We start from the raw sequence: 18,332 nt of genomic DNA on the forward strand, positions 1-18,332 counted from the left end.
GACACTCAGAAACAAGGAGGGATCCCCATGAGGACCTTCCAGGCCACTGACGCTAGAGACACAATTCGGTCTGACTTATCAGAGGGCTCATAAGAGTGGAGTGTTACTTAAATAGGCAGCACTGTGCTTTTTCAAACACCAAGCCACAACAAAAATACCATTCAAAAGATCCCCCCTGAGTAACAATAAAATAGCTAAAGTGGGTCTAATTAGCATGGTTAGTGGAAGAAAGCTCTGTGCTCAACTCTTGAATATGAATCAAACCGTTTCACTTGTTGGCAGATCAAATAAAAACATCAAAAATGTAAAAACATATCCAATAATTTGTTGACTTTAGTGGTATAACTGTGAGCTAATATGAAACAAATAAACAAGGAGATGTGAGCAGTCGCAGAGAGAGAGAGAGAGTAGTCAACAATATTAGTCAGACTCGGAATGGGTTTTGTCATGTTGGGAGTTTCAGGAGGTCATGCTTACGAGACAGGATGGCCTTTTTAAAAAGAACTACAGTAGAGCGAGGTGTTTTTATTGGAAGGAAAAGAGCTGCAGAGCATAAGATGGTTTATTTCTATGCAGCGACCACATTAGCTCAGGGTGCTGAGGTAGTCTGTGTCACGCATGATGGACGGTCACACCGCACAGCTCCACAGACTAATGTTTCCCAGCCTCCGAACTCTCCTCTAGCTTACTACAACTATCCCGCGGAAGTCTCCAATCAATACAGTATCTGTTTCGGTCGAGCTGTCGCTTAGAAAAATCAATGACCTCCCCATTTCTAGCACTGTTTTCCACACTGTCTCTTGTAAGCTTCCTTAAACCTGACTGGAACCAAAGCAGGGGGTAGTTATCTCCCCGCCTAGTAGCTCGGTGACTATCCACAAGAGATAGGTGACAATTTGTTAATGCGACAACTGTGTAACAGGGGGCACAGAGTGCTGCTGTAATTAATAACGCTAATCCAACATCACTTTATATGTGCACTTAGAAAAAGACAAACAAGGATAAGTAGGAGAAGAAAACACACTGCAGACGGGGTATGATGAATGAGCAGGCTCACTAAGTGACTAATACCAGGGGATAAGAGAGAGTATTTCCCCCCTGTTGTTAATACTTTAATAAACAAGGACATCCACTATTTTCAAAGTAATATATCCAGTCTAGGTACTAATTAATGCTCCTGATAGATACGGACCGTTAAAGAAGTGTCAAGGGACTAATTAGATCAGTGGAAGAAGAGGCGCTAAGCACGCAGTGATATCACATGGGACTGAGGAGTAAAGAGGGAGAGCACCCACTCTGTCATGTGGTGGAGACCCAGCCGGCTCAGTCTTAAGGAAATCCTCCCTGCACCATCAAGAGAAAACCACAGGCTAATATACTACCTCATGATTCATAAGTAACAACCAACAGAAAAAACTGGCAAAATAACGAAATGGGATTTGTCTTTATGTGGCAGACGACAACTCAGAGCAGCATCTGAGCTGCAAAGAGGAGCGGGGATGGGGCCTTTAAGGGAGTGGAGAAGAACATCAGGGTGGTGTGTTGGGACAGACCGGCCCCCAGTAAGCCTGTCTTAACCACACCTCTAACCAGGTCCAGGTGGACACTCTCACTGTCTCTTGACTGCCAGATCCTCAGAAGTGGGTCAACGCAGCACCAGAGAGGGGAGAAAAAAAAAAAAAAAAAAAACCTCTTGAGGAGAATTTAATGCAATCGGCAAAGATTCTTGTGACCATGTAACTGCAATGGCAAACAGTGCTAAAATGGATCTTTAAAGTCTTAACATACTCCATAAAACCATCTCTCCAGGATGAGAGAAACATGGAGGTATAAAGCCCACGTTGACCCTGTGACCTCTGGAAGAGCACTCCTATATTACCATTCTGCATGCCTGTGCTTTGACCTTTTCAAATCCCTCTTTAAAGGTTGCGTGTTCCTGTGTCTGTGGGCTGCGCAGGCTCCGCAGGAGCAGCCGGCTGAGTGAGCGCACCTCGCCTCTCCACAGAGTGACCTACAAAGCTATTGTATTAAAAGAACCGTATTTATTACCGCTCTCCACACCACTCTGTCCTACCTGCTGCAACGGAGAACATAACCCTTCCTCAAACTCAAGTGCTCCTCCACTCAGCACTTTGAAAAGCTTTTTAGGCACGATTGGTTAGAGGGATCTCTGAAAAGGAAGCCTATCGCTTGGCTGCTTTGAGAGGTGAAAATGGTATTCAGGAGCCACTGAAAGTTTAATTAGTCTGTGCTGGGCTGCTTGAAACACAGGGCTAGACTAGTACAGGCGAGGACTGGTCACTAATTTAAATTTTTGAACAGACACTGTTCCTTACATCTGCATTTGTAATTATTTCTCCTAAAAATGTATTAACATAAATGGAGAATCTCTAAAAATATATCTATCTGTGACAGATTTCGAATTCAAAAGGTTTTAATCTGGTGAAAAAAATGCACCTCCATACTCTAGAGGTGCATATCTTAAAACTTGCATTGAAGAAATACTGACAGAGTGCTGACAATAAGGTTGTTACTCAAGGCAAGGAAAGCCTGAGGATAAAGGGTTAACCCGAGGGGCTATACTGGGAGCATGGCCTTTCAGCCTGCAGTTTTTTCATCTTTTCAGATGATGACTGAAGCTGTTAGGTTGGCAAACGATGAGGCTCTTTGGAATAACAGGGGCTCCAGAAAAGCCTGTAAAGTAGAGGTAACAATGAATTGTTACCCACACAGGCTAGAATTATCCTTTCTTATGCGTGCAGTAATCATCCCAAATAGCACCTCCACTGTCAGCTCACAGCCCAATATCCTGGTGTTCGGAGAACAAATATAGTTCTCTGCCAATTTTGATTTCAATATAACAGAGCCCCCAAACTTCCTTTAAAATAAATAGCACTGTCATATAAGCAAATAAAACTCTTAAAATAGAAAAGAACTTTGTGTTCAAGCTCCAGCTGACCACAGAAGAGGCCACATGGTATCAGGCTGCTCTGATTTAGCAACAAAACAAAAACAATTAGCTGGAAACACTGTAACCAAGAGTAAAGAAGCCAGAGGCAAACAGAGCCACAAGTTCCCCATAATTCCTCCAATAATCTAATTAAGATACTTACTGGAACCATGGCAAGCTAATGAGAGGGCTATGACACATTTGTACTCTAAACACTCTGGCGCTTTATCTTTGCGCGCTGGGAAAATGGAATTATTTCCACAAATGCATCTCAAGTCTGATATCCTTTCTCTCCTGGAATGGTTTTGTTTCGCCTGCCCTATCTCATCTGCTCATCTCCACTCCAATCTTATTGTTAATTCTTCCAAGACAGGGACACAATACAATTCCATTTTAATGATTAAAAATAGAAGGTTTCTAGAAAGCGCAAGTAGGTTAAATAAACAGTGGAACTCAGACGGGCATAAAATGACGGCAGCATCGCTTTTTATCAGATATTTATAGCTCAGAGTAACGGTGGTGTTCTGTGATATGTCTCTCTCCACAGGGATGTGGCTGTGGTTGTGTTTTGACATATATTGTATCAGTGTCCTACTGTCTCTGCGACCTAAACGTACAGAGGCACATGTTGACAATGGAGCACACACAGCGCTAACATGCTGTCCTGTGTGCATCCTGTCCTGCCACTGAATCTTTAATTCATGTGCAGTGCCTGTGCCGAGTCCTCGCCTTGTTTTGGCCGATGGCTGCCTGTCTGACAGGGGGGTGTTAGGGGTCGAGGGGTGGGGGTGTTGATATGGGTGGGGTTAGGTGCATATAAAAACTGAGGCAGATGGCAGGATGTGAGAATATCAAATAGAGTCTTCACTTCCTGCTTTGCAGTGCCCGTAGGTCGGCAGGGTCGAGCCAGCTTTGCCGTCGCAGCCCATGCTGCGCACACAGGAAGAGAGTGGGTCACACTTTTATCACTGAGACACACTGAAAAAGCAGCTGAGAAAAAGATCACAGCCGCACAGGGGGAACGCAGACCCGAGAGGTATATCTCTCCTGCTTTCACTTACTCAGATAAGACCCTGAGCCTGACAGCACTTTCATTTTTGCCACTTGCTTATTTCATTTGATTGAGCTTTAATGGGTTTTTGTGGATAACATCCCTTTGTTTTTCACTGTATTTTTTTCTAATTAAGATTCAGTATGACACGTTGAAGTCCTCTTGTTTTTGTAGCACCAGCCTATTGCAGAAAATGAAACCCAGCTTTTGTGAACAGGAGGGTAACCATCAGGAAGGAATTTAGTTTCTCATTGATCTTTAAAACTACAAACGCTTCTTACTTTTTCCTCTGTGCTGCTCGGCAGAGATTGAAAAATCCTTGTTTTCCTTTGCATAGTCACTTTGAAGAAGTAAAACACCTATGAAACATGCAAAGTTGACAAAGAAGTGGGTGAGGTGGTATTTGTAAAACCAAAAGGAAAGGGATAAAAGTAACCTCTGCCATGCATTACGGGGGTGTGTGTGTGTGTGTGTGTGTGTGTGTGTGTAATCTGAACACTGAGGGAGAAGGAAACTTGACTGTCATTTATGTGAAAATGCATTAGTGCTGAAGAAGTATAAATTGTCACTACCTAGGATGATAACACAGATTTACATTTTTTTTTACTAATTGAAATTCATCTTTCCTCAATGGTATGCTATAACTGGCACAGTTTAGTAATCTGTGGCGACTATATGAATATGTATGAACGAAGCTACCATAGTATGATACTATATTTCAAATCAGCACGCATATCTATCTTTTAGCACGCCCCAATTAAATTTGACATTCTGCATGAAGCGGGTTTGAGCAGTCAGTGGTGTGTGTTTATGAATATGTATTCCTTTTACGATGTCAATTAAGCATTGGATAAACGTCCATGATGTGCTTTTCGCGAGCTTAAGCGTAGTCAAACTAATTCTAATTAGCTGGTTTATATGAGAGGCTCAGATTAAGTGTAAAGAGCTGTGGATGTCCCATCGGCACAAGGCTACGAGCCCATATGTGAGACTGTGTGTGTTTTGTAGGAATAATAAATCGTCTCACATGTTTTACACTTCAGAGTTGTTCAGCCTTGGCGCTTAGTGGATTTGCTTGCCAACATTCCCAAGAAGAAGAAGAAAAAAAAAAATCACACATCTGTAAGACATTTCCAGACTCGACGGTTGATGTGCTTCGGACAGTGTCATTTAAACATCCCAGGTTATGGCCTGTTATAAAAATGCCCAGCTATCCAGGTGCCAGGAGACATTTACTGGACTCCCAGAGGCTTTGTGAGGGATTTGGAAGTTTCATGAAGAGACATGGAAACGTGCATGAAAACCTCTTCACCTAAAACTGCAGGAAAGCTTCCAGAATGAGGATTAAGGTTCAACTTCCATCTGTGTGACGGACAGACGAGTACTTAGCAGACAATTATAATCCGTTAAAAGCTAATAAAAGCACCATCATGCTGTTTCAGCATGAGGTGAGCCGGGCTGGGGCTGATGCTGGCTCCCTCCCTCTGATTGGCTGACTGCTGATGAGAGGTAGACATCCTATCTACAGCCGCAGTCCCCACAACAGCCTCAGGCTTAGAGGGTCAAAGGTCATACCGGGGATCACATCAATCAAACGTCTGCTGTGAACCCTGTATGGGTTAATTTGGTAACTAATTTATCTGAGATGGGCTCCCGCCTCATATCACTTTATATGCCTCATGGATGTAACACAGGTCTTTATTGCTCTGTTGAGGAGAGAGCAACTCCCATGTGCTTGCTTCGCCGACGCACTGCAGTCGGCATGAGATCAAAATGGGACTACTTTTTGATGTTTCTCTACAATCTGAGGAAAAATACTAATAAGCTGAACATCCCTCAATATGCAGAGCGCTGGAAAATCAAAACCAAACTGTCAGCGCCAGTCTGAGTTTGGGTATGTGCTACTGCAGCAACATGAGGTGTCATCACTTTCATCTGCTTGGACACGACTACATCAGGGACCTCATTAGGATCTTTCAAACCCCCCAAAAAACTCTGCATCCCTGTTATCCAGTCTAGGAAACATCTGCGTAACACCCATCCATCCAGAGTTACCCACGTCCCACCCAGCAACCGGGGTTACTGGGTTAATTGGCATCCATCTAATCACAGGTGACGTCTGACGTAATAAATTGATTTATTGATTTAAGTGGTGTGTTTTGTAATATCCTGCTCTATGTATGATTTAAGCTAACCACTCTAAATCAAATGTCTGTCTGAATTCACAAGATAATATCAAAAATGCAGTATTTACTGGAAAATGATTATTTCTTAGATCAAGGCATATGGCTCTGAAGCTTTTAGCGCGGACAGCTTGAAGGATGCACTGGGAACCAAACTACAAAACACCTCCATAACCATGAATAATGCTGAACGGAAATGAGATGTCTTATCGCTATTCTCCAGTGAGGGAGGTAGGAGGAGGGCTACAATGAGTCAAAGGTTCAAGATGCATTTAGAACGTGCCAAATGCACGTTCATTTTATTATCAGTTTTTCGTCTGAAGCTATATAAACCTATCACAAATGTCTTGCCTTTATCTCAACTGTTTGGATATACATGTGAGCCCAGAGAATAAAAATATTTATTCTCTTGCTAGCTATGGATAATAGCTTGAACCCCTTGAGCCAATAGGCTTTCAGGAGGAGTACAAAGACACACATTGGAGATGAATCAATACTGATGATAACATGAGCTGGATGCAGTGAATCAGCCTAGGTCTGGGCTTTGTGACCTGTCACATTCAGACATAAACCAGTGACTCCAAAGATTAAGGGGAGATTCTGTCTCTGTTCTCGACCCCGCAACCGAAATGTTTTAGTTGTCCTTTAGATCCCTCCTGTATGCCACGAATCAGTTTCCTTGAGAGATGGCCGCGAGCACAGTCCTTAGAAGTGGATTGTGGGGGGGAAACCTGATGTAAATATGTGCAGCTGGCAGCTCATGTGGTTTTGTTCATGCAGCTCGGCTCGCGAGTCTTGTGCTGAGAGGTACAGTATGGATTTCTATGAAAATAACCTTGCTTTACAGTTTTTTTTAAGACTCAGTTTGAAAGTTAACCTTTTGAAAAGTGCATTCTCCATCTGAAAAACATTCAAAGTGCTCTCTGTATGAACTCTCACAAGTGCTCTTTGACAAAATGAAGTGACTGCAATGGTGCAGGGTGTCACCGCATAAGACCTGAATAATTACAGGCTGTTTGCTTTCTGAGTGTTGCAGTTAATCCTGCCTGACGGGTCGCAGTAAAGACAATATAGACTACTTGAAGTATCCGATTGACATCCTTGACATCACAATGAATCTGCCAACATTTACAAATACTGCGAAGTACAAAACAAGGTGGCTGCAAGCGAAAATAAAGCCTCACTTTATGGAAGCTGAATCCCTGGTCTCTCCAGGTTGAAGCAACTGTGCCAATTTAAAAATAACAAATACAGACACAGGGCCTACAGGGACACAAAGCTTTTACTGTAAACTGTAGCAGCCATAGCAGGGGTATCACACAGTTGATAGATACTTCCAAATAAGATATGAGACACGGGTTCTCTTGTGTGTTACCTCATAACCTTTCAATTATATATCCTGATAACATCTCGACTTTTATTGTCAGATATGATGTTGATAAATGTCACATAAACCGCAAAGAACATAATGGCTGCAGTCGCTCAGGCTCTGCTGAGGCAACAGAACATGCTGACAAGATGAGATGGTGCCAGAGCACACGTTAACCCAAGTACTGCTACATGCGTTTTTACAATCCACCGTTTAAATCCATATATTTTTAATTACCACATCACTTTTTCTCCGAATATAAATTATGCAGGGGGGCAAATGCTATCTAGTTCACACTAGTTTGACTCCTTCCATGCCTGTTTTTCCATCAGATTCCAGTCCAGGATAGTCTGCGTGGGGGTGAATTCTAATGAGCAAGACACACTTACATCCAAGCTATTCCATCCACTTTATGCTTTTTGAAATGACATTAACCTTTTTAGATGCAACTTTTGGAGGATTTTGAAGGCGGCTAAGTATTGCATCACTAATTGACTGCTTAGCAAAGGAAATGTGGTGGAAAATGACAAGATTATTAGATACAGAGTGAGAATGTAATGGAGTGCCAAAAGAAAGGGCTCGCTGATAACGCCTTCAAAAATGCCAGCAAATAACAGGAACACTGCTCTGGAAAGCCTTCGGAGTGAGGGGGGAAAACAAACTTAGCTAACATATGTTCACGCACATTCAGACAAGGGCAAAGTCATAAATGCATGCCCACGCAAGGTAAGTCACGTTTTGCATGAATACGTGAAGATGACTATCTCAGTGGCTCAGCTAAATCCACACTCACACAGGCTGTTAATGTTGCCCCTACCATAAACATGTTAGATTCAATAAAAGCTTGATACTATTTTAATAAGAGGAAAGGCTCGCGGCTTAAATAACTTTGTTTTTCTTCCACAGAGCCGCCCCCTCCATATCACATTTCTCAATTTCAGGCTTTTTCTAATATCCCCCCCATCCCCTGCAGGAACACTTGTATGTTTCAGTCAGTGTTCAGTAGGCTGCATGGGTTCACTCCTCTAACTCTTACCACATGTGCACTGACTGGGGCAGCAGCACTGCACGCCAGATAAAGCCTCCGAAAAACACAGCCACGCTTATCTCCCCATTCAATTCTCCCAATTATTACTAAATAAAAGATCAATCCAAAAAAAATATTACTGACATGCTTTACGACAGGCTTGACACAACACACTTGCACGACTTTAAAGCAAAAGCCAAATCAATTTAGATGAAGTATTGATAAGGATTGGGTTGGAGGGGGAATAAAGGGGTGACAGATATACAGAGGGCATAAGAAAGTATCGCAGTAGATGATGAAGGAGGGACGTTTTTTCATCTTCTGACACAAAGGAATCTATGAAGGTCTGCTGTGCTGCGTGACTGCCAGACAGAGAGATATGCATATGAATTCTTTATAAAGAAATTAATTGTTTTTGTCTGTCTGGGTGTGCTAGATTGTGACTCATTCATTTCTATACTTTTCTATTATTATTCCCTATAAATTATAATTTGCTATAAATCTGAGTGAAATTTTGTGGTCATGTTCTGACTATTTTTGCTAATTTATACTTTATCCTCATTAAGCTCAGCCACATTTCCTCTCATTGAATATTAGTGAAGCTACCCAAATGTTACACAATAAAACAACAAGGAATGAGTGTAATTACAAGTGCTCACAGCTCCGGCCTTATTGTTTTACATGGTACACTGCACAACAACAGAGGGGCAACGCTTATTACGCAGTACAAACACTGTGTAGATTGGCTTGAACATATAAAGATGCACTAATTCTGAAATGGGCCATGAAATACAGAGGACTGTAGATTATTGCCGGTCACAGAGAGGAGCTAATCAGCTCACCAAATGAATGATGAGGAGAGAGCTGGAGAGAGGACTCCCTCTAGTTCTGCCCATTATCTGGCGACATGCAGAGAGGCTACCTGGTGTGAACACACAGACTTCATGCCTGTGCAGCGGGCAGTGGCTCACGCTGGGCGTCCCGCGCGCATCAGATAATTGGTAGAGCACCGCCATGTGAAGCAGTGTGCCAAGGGGACAGCGTGCAGAGAAAAACACACAACTTCAGCAGATGGTTCGTCTGATGAACAAACAGCATGCGGACAGAGAGGCAGAAAGAATCGGGAGCGTCCTAAAAATATAGGGAAGCGGTATAGTTGGAGAGAGGAAGCGCAAATGTGTGTTTGTGTGTGTGTGTGTTTGCGCGCATCCTGACTGACATACAATACGACAAAAGTAAAAAGATCCAACGCTGACTGACAGCAGATTCGTTCATTATCACACAACACTGGTTTCCATCAGTATTTCCTAACAATCCCAGGTGTCAGAAAATCAAAAGGCAGTTGAGCAGCCATGCAGGGAGGAGAAAATCAAATATGTCACAGTAATAACAAAACACCATATATTGGGCTTTTGACGACACAATAAACAAGCACACTGAGCAGAAGAGAGTGTAGACGCTGCGGCAATAGCAAAAAGGATATCATTACAGCCCTTCAGTCGCTTTATTCCACAGTATGGGTCAGAAAAAAACAAGCTAACAGAGCTGAATCAATATGACAGGGTTAATGACTGTTTCTCTCTTCTAAACTCCGGCTGTGGAGCAGCTGGGCCTCAGAGACCCCAGGTGACAGTTAGACTTTCTGTCATATCCGCCCAGTCACACTTCATTTCTTCACCTCACTTCACCACCATGATGCCGCTGCGCTTTCTCCCCTGACACCAGCACTCAACCACAGCGCCTGGGCTCCTCACCTTCGGGCCTTGCAGGACCTCAGCATGCTTTAATCAAAACAGGTTGATTATTTACACCCACATCACTTTGTTGATGGAGATATGATCAGGCTCAGGTTAAATAACAAAAAAAAAAAAAAAAAAAAAAAAAGCACCCACAATTTTTTGGTTTGTTTAATCCTAATTATGCGCCAGATGGGCGAGGCTAGACGCACAGCTCGATGATACAAAAACCTTAGAGAAACCTTTGACCCATAATTCACATGTGTATTTAAAATATGATTAAGTATGCCTCATTGTGATTCACACATTAGGCTATTTGTAATTATCTGTACACAGCCTGTATCCACATCCGGTGGTAAAGCCATATCCATACAGATTAGAATGAATGATACAAACCACTGAATTATTTGTCTCTACTAAGGAAAAAACAAGGCATGCCACCAAATTATGTAGCACAAATGTAATGAAAATATACACTTTAACATTTTAATACCTACATTACTTATATTTATAGACTTTTTAATATTTTTTAATCACTCTATTTATTGCACATTTGTCTTTTGCATATCTAATTGAGTATGCCACCCCCGCATTTCACTGAAATATGAGTATGTGATGAATACATTGTATCATCATATTTGCATGTTCTTACTGATTTCAGTATAATGCATGACGTACTATCATGTGTTTAAGTGGCTGAAACGCACAAGCTATGTTTGAGGTCTCCTGATTTTAATTTAATTTAATCTTTAAAAAATTTAACGGACACCTGCTGACATATTGGAAGAATTATCTGTAGCCATGGCTGGAAATAAATTAAAGATTTTGTTCAAATTGATCCCACAAAACAAAAAAACATGAATAATTCTGGCATCAAATACGAATTTCAACCCAAAGCAAATGTGACTTGATATGTCAATATTAATCTGTAATTAGTACATTTTCTCTCAGCAGTTTTTTTAATCCCCTTCAACTGCTGTCCAATAAAAACTGTCGCTGTGTTTGTGATCATAAAATCATGGTGAGATTCAGAAAGACAAAGGCTGTGATGCTGTGTTTGTGTGTGTTCGTGGGTTTGTGTGTTGTTTGGGGGCTCTTGATGTATGTGTATGGCTGTACATGACGTTGGGGGAACAAAGTGTAAGTGGGTTAGTGTGTGAATCAATTCCATGTGTGAGTGTTTGACCACACTTTGGAAAAGTTGCTGATTTAGTGCAAAGGGCCATCTGTGCTTTTTTCCCTGACCTTCATGGAGCTGTGACTGTGACAGCGAGCAATTCCCTCTCTGTAGGATGGCTGTCTTTTATATATATATATGTGTGTGTGTGTGTGTGTGTGTGTGTGTGTATGACAAACACAACGCATTTCTTGTCAGGCTTTGATCGAACACACTTCACAATAATACATTTCATTGTAGATTGTTTGATTTTCCTTTTGTCTACAAGGCCAAATACAACAGCCAACACAAATAAACTGACTATATTAAGAAAATTACCATTGAATTGAGCATGCCCAAAAAAGGCTCCTCAGAGTGTGTCTCTCCCCACGACTCAATGGTGAAGCGTCCCCTCACAGTGAGGGTGACCTCCTGATTTACTCCTTTTTGCCCCGGTCACAGCACTTTGTCAATACAGCATCCACCATTCAGGAACACATCAACACCCAAGGACAGTCCACACAGACCTGGCTGGTCAGCCTGAACAAAATCCAAACAAATAACCTTCCCTGCTGTCACAGATTTACAACCCTCTGACAGGACTGCCCGCCAGAGGACGACAACAACACGACACAAACGGGATGAATCATCCCTACGTTTTTCCTCTTCACCTTTGAATCGGTGGAATGGTGATGAGAGTGTTGTAATTTCACAGAGCTGGAGCGAGAAGAAATCAGCCTCCTGTCTCTAAATTTTCTTCACAAATTGGTATTGAATACCTGCCGTTTTATTCATTCGTTCAGAGGTATTGTCACGATGCTGAGCTGCAGGAGAGGATAAACACGAGACATTAGTAGTCAGAGTGACTCTTGCAGATGTGACCAAGTTGCCCCACTTTTTCACCACATGCCCCTCAGAGCATATCCTGCCTGAGGAGCGTCTTTCTCTTCTCTCCCTCCCTTCTGAGGGTGAAGGCAGTGCCAGCCACTAGTATGGGTTGTCTAGGGGATGTCGGGCGGACTGGTTCCCAGCTGGGCTGCTGCTGCTGAAGGGGCTGTCATCACTGCCATGTCGCCCTGGGCACCGCAGCAGGACTGAGTTGCTGGTCCCTTGATCGCTGTGGTAAAAGCTCATCTGTAACTGTGCTGGGGCCAAAGAGGCTACTCATGCCTAACTGCTAACATGGAGGCAGGCCAGAAGAAGACTGGGTTTAACTCTGACATTAGCCAGCAGAAAGAAAAGCAATCTTTAAAAACCCATGGCTCATACCCTGTATCACTAAACTTTTCACAGTATATTACTGTATATTACAGCATGGCTTGTTTATTCAAACTGTCAGTTTACACTGCCTGCTGGTAGATAATGCTGCAATCAGTTAAGGCAGCAATAATGTTACGAATATTTGCACATTATTTTAACCAAAACCCTAAAATATTTCTATTAGGACTTAAAAACAGCTAAATCAACATTCAGACAAACTGACAGCACTTAACAACATGCACACATCTAGGCTCCGTACCCACAAGAATATTAGGTTTGAACTGGAGACATTGTTTGCTTGTAAATGTCTTGTAGCTGTGGAGGGTTGAAGAATTACTGCTCCAGGTCAGCATGGAAATACTGTTACAGAAATACTGGAGGTACATAACAGTCTTCATTGTTTCTAATATCTCTACGCTTCATGTAACTAGAACAAACTCAAAACAAAGGTCATACTGTATATTGTGTTTTTCACGGTCGGTTAAAGTAGGTCTTCGTCATATTGTATTTGTATTTGCAAGAGAACAATTACATTGTTCAGGAAAATGTACAAACATTACTTTCATTTTTCTCCATATATCTCAAATAACAACTCTTTCTTTGAAAAAAAAAAAAAAAAAAATGCTCAGATGCCACCTCCGAAGGCATTTTCTGGTCAAGGTTTATTCAGCAAACTCCTACATTTGACCATGATCATTTGTGCCAGAAACCTGGCCAGCCCTGAACAGACACACTAAATTCTGGCTCTATAGGGCCATTCCGGTCGCATCGGTCACTGTGGTTAGCATTCTCTCCACAACAAGCAGAGGAGAACTGGTAAAACACTGATTTGTAACATTAAACTGCTTTTTTCAGTGTTTCCACCACTTTAAAACACCTGGTCAATTTGTTTCGGAGAGGAGGAGACCTCTGTGGATAACTTGGCTCCTGGTAAAAACCTCTTGAACATCTGGATCTTAAGTTATGAGAAAAAGGGTGAACATCCATCAGCAAATGCCTGTCTGTGACAAGCCAGACTGTGTCAGAGAAACACTGATTTGTAATGTGAAACTGCTTTGTTTAGTGTTTTCGCAGGTTTTAATCACCTCATGATCTTCTTTATTTTTCCTTTGGAGAGGAAGAGACCTCTGCAGATAATTCGTCTTCCAATAAAAACCCCCTGAACAATGAACACTAAAGGTATCCTAAGCAGGGGTTCATGTTTGGCACATGGGAGATGTTTCAGCTGGTTGCAATTTGCATTCGTCACCGCTAGTTGTCTAAATCCTACACATTGGTCCTTTAATGCATTGGCTTTGCCTAGGTTGCACTTTAAAATAGTGTTATTCTAAAATGTCATACAGAACCAAAGCCTTTTGGGTGATTTCCTTTGGCAGGTATGATTTCATGTCTATCTAGATAGAAAGGGAAAAACAACTGTAACCTGTCAGCTAAAGCAGATGAGACTTGCATACTCTATATAAGCCTTTCTTTAGCTCTAAATGGGGGCAGTGAAAGATGTCGTCTGTCACTCTATCTCTGATGCTGCAGTGATTAAGCAGCATTGTGGCTCTGATACAGTTATCAGCAGTAATGCTGGAAGCCGGCTGAACAGACTCTCAGCTCAGGGAGGAATGCAGCGTCTGATGGAGTGGCTTGGCTCCCAGGGCAGTTGAACTGACATTACATTAACACTCTGTGCCACGACATGCAGAGTGGCAAAGAGGAAAACAACAACAGTGCAAAATCTATCGCTTTGGTCAAGTCACACTGAGCGAAAGGCAAACTTTGGGAATAAAATGACATTCACGGGAAAAAGCATTTACTGTGATGAAGGCAGGAGATGATATTTAAATCGCATTTGTCACTCTTGACATTCAACTCAATGGCTGACTTTTATACACGTTCCATTTTGCCCAATTTGCCCATTAAATGAAGTGAAGGTGGAATGAAAATCAGGCTTGCTTTTTCTGGCTGTGTAAAATGACATCATTGTAAAGAGACATGTCTACAAGAGTGTTCTGTTTATAATAACAGACAAGTAACTGCTAAACTTGTGCATAATCTCATGGATGTAGACACAGTCATGTAATGAATGCTGTATTTTCTAACAGGATTTAGCACACACATCATGCTTAGCAAGGAAACATGACTGCAAATCCAATGCATCATACAATACGCTGTCAAATTCACCTTCAAAGCTTCTAATTTGGCATTTTGGCTGTTGGCATCTTGTTTCTTTTTGGAGTAAGAAGTGACCAATGGACCACAGGGTGGAGCTGTTGAGGAGCCAACGAGAACCCAATGACACCGCTGTGGTAGCAACTTGTCAATCGTAAGATAGCTGCACCTAAAGCATATCCTGCTTTAATGTTAATTTTACTCAAAATGGGACCATAATTTACAAAATGAACATCACGGTGTAGTGAAGAAGTAACAAGAAGGGTAACAAATCAAGTGAGAAGTAGGGTAATTTCTTAAGGTCTTAAAGGTCCAGTGTGTAGGATTCAGGGGCATCTACTGGCAGATATGGTATAAAAAATTCAAAGCTGTTTTTATTAGTTTATAATATTCTGAAAATAAGACACATTGCGTTTCCTTAGAATTAGCTGTTTGCATTTATATATGAGTGGGTCCTCTTCCACAGAGTCCGCCATGTTGTTCTGCAACAGCACAGATGGCGCCGTTCGGGTTTTTGTAGTTTTGCGTAGTTTTTGCAGTAGTTCTCCTACAGTACATGCTTGGCACATGTGAATGTTTCATTTCTGCAACCTCTACGCTAGATGCCACTAAATCCTACACACTGGACCTTTACCTACAACCAGACTTCTTTTTGCAACCAAGCGGCCACCTCAAGGACCGAAAAATGAAGCCAACACGACTACGAAGACAACCACTGCAGCTCTTTGAATGTCTACTTGAAGTTGGCTCCAGAAGCAAGTCAGTCCCCATCGATCCCCATGTTAAAATGCCAAACTTTACAGCACAAATAAACATGTTGACATTCTGGTGCAAAAGCCAGTTGTGGTCTCTATGGCTAATTTTCTCTCTCATAATGTACAGACGGTCAGTTTTATTAGCTCGTCCATTTACACTTTATGATGGCTTAAAGTTGCACAAAATGAAGGACTGGCCAATTTTCATTGCTGTTGCCGATAGTGTCATAGATAGATATTTATTAGTCCTTTCATAAATTTGTTGTATGTTGTACAGCAATCGCCAGATAAACAACGACAAAAACACTGACAACAACTATAATAACAGCAACAACGATAAAAAAAACAAAACAAAAAAAAAAAACACACCAAAAGTCAGATCCAACCCTCGCTTCTCCACAGAACGACATCCGAGATGTCGAATATGAGGCATGCAGGTTTAGAATGCAAGTATAAGGCACTTACGCATTGGCTCCACTTCAGACCTGGACATAAACCTTTGGTTCAAACAACTATATGCACAACAACTTTGTAGCAGCTGACATCTTTGTACATTCAAGACCTTTGTTGAATGTGTATCAAATTGTTTTCTGAAATGAAAACTTATTCATTATAAAAATAAATGATGCCATCATTAGTCTTTTTTGTATACTCACAGTGCTCTGTGACCTTGTATTTCAAGTGCTGCATCTAATTACTTGTGTTCTCTTTTTCATTAACTCTTAACTGCACCTTCTGTGTTTTATTTTAAATGTAGACAAAAAGATTCATAAGAATCAATAATAGGGCTGCGCTGTTGGATACAAAGTCTATTATTTGCAAACTATTCATGATCCTCAAATAAACTCTGCATAGTGCGCTAGTTCTTAATTGCTATAGTCAACAACAATACTGTTCTGAGGCTGTTTTGGATGAAGCATAAAGGGCAGATGAGGCGAGGAGAATGCACACTGATTGGAGTGCAAGAAGTGGGGAAAGCTTACAGCAAACAGTTGGTTTGGTGAGAGATTTGTGTAGTCTGTATGGTTTCAGCTTGCTGTCCCAGGTGTATTCTACACACTGTGTACACTAACAGCATACAGGTAACATTATTCTGTACTCCTGGCTGGAGACAGTACGGGAACAGTAACAGACAAGACGAGAGCAGGCCTGCAGGTTCTGCTGTCATGGCAGCCATCCTCTCTTTATCTCAGTCTCACCTGTGTCCTGGACAATTTAATCCATCCAGCTCCTTGTGGCTCGCCAGAGTGACATTCGATTAGTGGCCCAATTAGAAACAGCATTGCTTCAAGGCCTCTTTTTCCCTCCCCTTGTGTCAGGGTGAGAGACCGAGATGTAGTCTGAGGTTAGTTCAAGGCTATTGTAAAGGCAACAAGTAACCATGATGCCAATGCCAGGTTGATTAAAAAAGTTAATTAAACATGCGGCTGGGTGATATGGAGAAAATCAGGATACTTTGAATCAAATACCTCGATACTGATATTGTAACAATATAGCTGGGTCAACTATTGGTGCTTTCCACTCAGTTCAGACTTGAACATAGCACATATATAACACCTGCTCTTAAAAACAAAATGGATTCTTATATTTCTCCTCTCTGCTGTAAGTGTAACTGATCTGGATGCTACATTCACTGTTTTTGGCTATGTGTGAAGCTACAAAGCTATTGCTCTACTCTTGTGGATGAACCGTGTGTTATATTTGGTGTTCAAATAGAATTAGACCCTCTGTGCCTCTCACTTGCCCTCTCGGATGGTCATATTACAAATATCAAACATAAGAGACTCTTCAATCTTTTGATATTTGTCGGCAGGAAAACTGTTCTGCTCTTTTGGACCAAGGATGCTGCTCCAACAAAGAAGTCGTGGCACAATCTTATAATGCAGTGTGTTCCCAATGAATATAGCCCTTGTATGCTTCACTTCTCAGTAGAGGCTTTTTAAGTCTGGGACTCTGACTTGAAGTACATTGGACCTACACTGTCTTCTTCCATAGTACAAGGGGTTCCTAAATCGGCTTAGCCAGTCTCTGCACATTGCCTGTTAATCAGTCTTTTTGTAACCTTTCTGTTTGTCAATTTAGCCTATTAGTTTGTTTGTCGCTGCCTTTGTGTGGTTGTAGAAGGTGATGGAGGCTGGGGAAGGATGTAATGCCCACTATTTTTTACTTTTATTATTATTTTCTCAATTTTAACTACGAATTTTATTTGTCATGTCATGTCTGAGCTGCTTTGTTCTGTGTTGTATTTAAAAAAATGTAATAATAATATTCTGATAAAAGGGATTTTTGATAAATAATCATCAGTAATGTGGATATAATGAGTAAGTGGGTAATGGTAAATAATAGTTCACTGTAATGCAACAATTTAACAATTTAAGACAGTTTAAGACAGTGCCTCACTACTGATGAAAGAAATGTTTGCCTTCACCTATTTCCTCTGCTAGCTATATGGACTTTGCTCAAAGAGGGGTTAATGCTTATGTTGGCTGCCTTTTAACAATGCAATTAGCCAGACAAAGGTAGCAACAAATCACTTTCATTTGTGTTAATTGATTTTTAGTTGTTGTAATTATGACTATTAACTGTGAGTCACATCAAGGAGGGCACTCCGCCCTGGCTCCAGTTTCAATTTAGTCACGCTAAGTGGGTAAGCATCATGGTGGAAAAAGGACCAACCCATGGGTT

The 18,332-nt window shown here is 41.5% G+C and overlaps 1 protein-coding gene across 2 annotated transcripts in view; it reads right to left on the reverse strand.

The window, feature by feature from the left end:
* The window catches only part of macrod2 (mono-ADP ribosylhydrolase 2), a 467,780-nt gene that overhangs the window by 61,600 nt on the left and 387,848 nt on the right, over positions 1–18,332 (reverse strand). The gene's annotated exons all lie outside the window — the stretch shown is intronic.

This window comes from Epinephelus fuscoguttatus, linkage group LG16, assembly GCF_011397635.1.
Source record: "Epinephelus fuscoguttatus linkage group LG16, E.fuscoguttatus.final_Chr_v1".
NCBI lineage: Eukaryota > Metazoa > Chordata > Actinopteri > Perciformes > Serranidae > Epinephelus > Epinephelus fuscoguttatus.